The 4,424-nt window shown below is 46.9% G+C and overlaps 1 pseudogene; it reads left to right on the forward strand.

Annotated features, from left to right (window-relative positions):
• Nucleotides 1–1,453: 1,453 nt before the first annotated feature.
• The window catches only part of LOC102876303, a 146,422-nt pseudogene continuing 143,451 nt past the window's right edge, over nucleotides 1,454–4,424 (forward strand).

Here is a 4,424-nt window from a genome sequence, read left to right on the forward strand (position 1 = left end):
ACAACAAAACAAAACAAAAAACCAAAACCCAACCACACAACCTAACTAGGATCCTTTATTCCAGTTAGTTGATTAAAATATTTTTTTCAATGACGCAATAATTTATTAAACACAAAATTAAACAGAAGGATGAGCAATCTCCTTCAGTGCCTCTGAAATCCTGCTGGAGGGTCAGCTATGGGTCGGTTCTGACCCGATGGTGTACAACAACAACAACAATGGATACACAGGTGTGATCTTATTTAGGAAGCTTGCTTACAAACTTTAGAGACTTCTTTTTTCTTTTAATGGAAAGAGAAAGGGTTTCTTTGTTTTTTGCTTTTATTTTAAATTCAGACTATCCTCTTTAACTTTTAATGGTCTACCCTTTTGAACACTAGAAGAAAAAAAGAGAAGGAAAACAGATTTGATAATTAAAGTGGATGTAGCCTTTTCAAAAGTAAAACTGGGACACTAAGGACATTTAAGAACATTTCTGGAAAGCAGTTAACCTCTCTAGGAGGGATGATGCCCTAAAGACAGAGGTAAAAAATGAGACTTGTCTTGTGCCAGAAGTGTGTGCTGTGGGCTTCATCCCCTAAGTATGTCCTAGACTTTCATGCTCAATGGCTGAGATGTCTGATCTGAAAAGTCTATGCACTGAGGCCCAGGGCTTCTCTGGACACACTGGCTCTCTTGTCAGTGTAGCTGAAGCTATGCCTGTGTGGATCAGGGCCTTGATAGGGAGAGACTGTTACCATCAACTGACATTCCCAGTGTGTTGTCTCAGTCATTTTAAAGTAGAAATGTGGGTCATCTACTGAACAGGAAAAGTATGATGCATAAAAACATGAACAGAATTGAGCTTAAAAATAACGATCATTGCAGTCCTAGGACTTCTGCCCTTCCAGATTGCTTTCTTTCTTTACAAAAGTGACTTCCTATGTAATGGAGGGTCCCAGGTACTTGCTTTAGTTAGCAACCCAGGAAAGGGGGAAAGGCTAAATGACCTTGAGGATGCCTAAAGCACAAGAACACCTGCCTTCGGCTGTAAAGTGACCCAGCTCCATGTCTTCTTCCATCTCATCAGCGACCATCAACTTCTAGAATGAATTTTGTAACAGTGGCCAAGAGCCTGCTTTGGAATGGAAGGTGATGAGTAGGGAGGACGATCAATGCCAGCTGTTCATTCTAACAGGAGTATCCTTTACTCCCCATTGATTTCTGGGAAGGCAGTCCAGATTTTCCAGTACATTAGCCGCACAAAGATTGCTCTAAAAAAAAAAAGGAGTTTCCTTTTGGGAGTAATTTCTTCTAAGCTTGGGGGCTCTGCTTCTTTCCTCAGAGCTCCTTACCTGTATATCCTTTTGGCCTACTCTTGCAATACTTCTTACAGATCCTTCCATTGACCTTTTTCTTCTTCATCTTTACTGCCCATCACGTGCAAGGTTGCTCCTGTCTACCATTTTAAAGAATGCTATCCTGGCGAGAGCAAGGACGCGGGAGAGCGCTGCCCCGGGAGAGCGAGGCCCCCAGACGGGAGAACACTGCCGCCAGATGGGAGAATGCCACCGCCAGATGGGGTTCCACCGCGAGAGGGACCTGGAAGACACCCGGGAAGAACAACAGCCAGCCACCTACCACGGAACTCCAGAGGAGCGAAGACTGTGAGACCCCAGAGGAACGAAGACTACCTGACACTGTGTGACCCCCCTGCAACCCACACCTGTGTGACCCTTAACACACAGGGTGCTGCTGCATAAACCCCCAGCAGCGCCCAAGCCCCGCCCCCACCACTTGGTGATAGTGTCCAAGCCCTGCGCTCCTTGCCCCCTAGTCCCTTGCTTTCCTCCCCTTCCCCCACCCCCCTTGCAGCTCCACAACCACACATCTCAACCCCCACCACAGCCCTGTGACCTCAGGGCACCACCTTGTATCCAGACATCACCCGGAGCTATCAGGCGAGCTGTTGAAGAACTAACCTGGCAGGAGAAAGGTTGCAACCCCCCCATGATACATCTTCAGGGATATGAACATGTACGGCTAAGCACAATTAATAACATTGCATCTAAATTCCAAAATCAATCTCCATAATAGTCTATGTGTTTCCTACTGCCAAAGGGGCCCTTTAGAGTAGTGAGAGAAGATCTTCACCCTGAAACCCACAGCGTCCCTTTTCAGCAGGAAGTAGCTAAGAGAATACGCCATCCTCTTTTCCTTATGAACCAGGGTGAAGTCTCTCTCAGGGAGGAGTGATAGGGAATGGCAAAGGACACACTGACAAGGAGATTAATCAGAACTGACTTTGACAAGCACTGTGGCAATTGGACAATTAAAACAGACATTCAGATGGCGGGGAATAAGAACAAACTGGGGAGGAGGGTAGAGAGAATGGTGCAGTAATGAAGGAATGAAAACCCCAAATCCCTGTAAATGTTCATGAAAACTAATAAAATTTAATAAAAAAAAAATAAAGAATGCTATCCCAACCTTCCCTTGAAAGCCTAAAGGAGTTGCCTGGAAAGACCTGAATACCTATAGCTATGGCTCAGAACCTCTCCAGTGGAGGAAATGAGAGAGAATTTGGGAGAGTGGAAAAAGAGGAAAAAAGACTGGAGAACAAAGGGTTTCAACATGCAAATCACATGGTTGGGAATGAGGTGGAGATAAAAGGCAAACCCAAACCAACCAAATCTTTTTTTCTTGTCAGTTGTTATGTCCCATGGAGTCAGATACTACTCATAGTTGACCCTCTAGTAGATTTTCAGAGGCTGTAAATTGCAAGGGAGGGAGGAGACTGGCCTTCATTTCCCTGTAGAGCAGTATTCAAGTAGTATGCCTTTGAACTGGTTACTCAACTCTTTACCACTGGACCACCAACGTTCCTTTCCATAATTTTATACATTTTGGACTTTTTATTGTCATGTACTCCAAATTCGGAACTGACTTGACCTTCCAGCAGATTTTCAGAGGCAGTTAACTGCACCGGGAAAGACTGCCTATCTACTCCCACACTGGGAGGGAGGGGCTGGTGGTTTAAAACTCTCTGCCTTTGAGATGACCGCACTGCTTCTTACCAGGAGGCCTCGAGGAGAGGCCAATTCTTGAAAAAAAGATATCATTCTTGGAAAGGCGAAGGGTAGGTGAAGAGAGTTGACCCTAAACAAGATGGCTGTAACATAGTGACATAGTAACTGTAACAATATGCTTGAGCATCCCATAATTTATGAGAATGGCTTATGGACAGGCAAGATTCAGACCCGTTGTTCATATGGCCGTTAGGAGACCTAGTCAACTCAAGGGCACCTAACAGCCATTCTTCAATTTATAGCTACCTTATCTTGCTATTTTTTCGGTGCCAGAACAAAATGTCTAGGACTTTGAAAGTAGTAAATCTCTAAGTAGAACGCCATGTCTTTCTCTTGTTGACCATTTGATAGGTTCTAACAACTGATCTTTAGGTTAGCAGCTAAGTAGTTTTACTACTATTAACTCCAGGATTCCTCAAAGGGGGTAGAAAAACTCAAACAAAAAATCCCAACATAAACGAACCAGCTCTGGGGATAAACATGTACAGTATAGTGTGTCTAGTGCGTTGAGCCAGGAATGCACAAATATGCCTCCCGGGTATCAAATTTAAGGCGTGAATTCTTCAGCCCTGTGGCACCCTACTTATTTTTAGGGTGAGGCCCAGAAGGGACTGGTACCTGGATTGCTTGCCTGCAATTTAGAAGTGAAGTGGCTGGTAAGTTTGTGCTGCAGGAGTAAAAAAGTTTTGCAGAAGGGGATGCGCTGACCCAGATGGACAGACAAGGGTGTGGAAAAGGGAGTTAAGCACTGAACAGACCTGGGGGAGGTGACATGAATCCAGGGACAAGGCAAGAAAGTGTGTGGAAACTGCACCTTTCCTATGTGTTTGTTTAGCTTTAGTATCCGGCCTGCCTTTGCATCCCAGTCCTTAGTCATGGGTGAATGCGGAGGGGTCTTTGAATCTCCCGGAAAATACCTTCCTGATGAGGGGCGCAGAGGCGGACATTTTTCTGGGCCTCTCTCTGGGCAGCTGGCATAGCCACTTCGCAGGGCTGTTTTAGGGACACCAGAGTGAGGGACGTCGAAAGGGAGAGTTTTCAGGCCCGGTCCTCATTCCCCCTCATAATGCTCCCAGGAGAGAGGTTCAGCTTTTAGGCACCTCCTGCCCTCACGTGAACTCAAACACCCAGGACTCGCGATCCCGCCAGGAAATTCTGGGAAGCTGCGTGCATCCGGTGGAGTGACCAAGGGGACCCGGTCCGCCCCGCCACCTTTCGGCCCCTGCTCCTCCTACGGGATTGGAGCGCAGCGGAGGCGGCAGGCCCAGAGCACCCCGGTGACGAGCGCCGCGCGGGTATACCGGGTCGGGCCCGGGGCGCGCCGGGAGGAGGGGGCCCGAGGCCGGAGCGCGCTCG

This window comes from Elephantulus edwardii, unplaced genomic scaffold (assembly GCF_000299155.1).
Source record: "Elephantulus edwardii isolate Elephantulus edwardi_28Jun2011 unplaced genomic scaffold, EleEdw1.0 scaffold00290, whole genome shotgun sequence".
Taxonomy (NCBI): domain Eukaryota; kingdom Metazoa; phylum Chordata; class Mammalia; order Macroscelidea; family Macroscelididae; genus Elephantulus; species Elephantulus edwardii.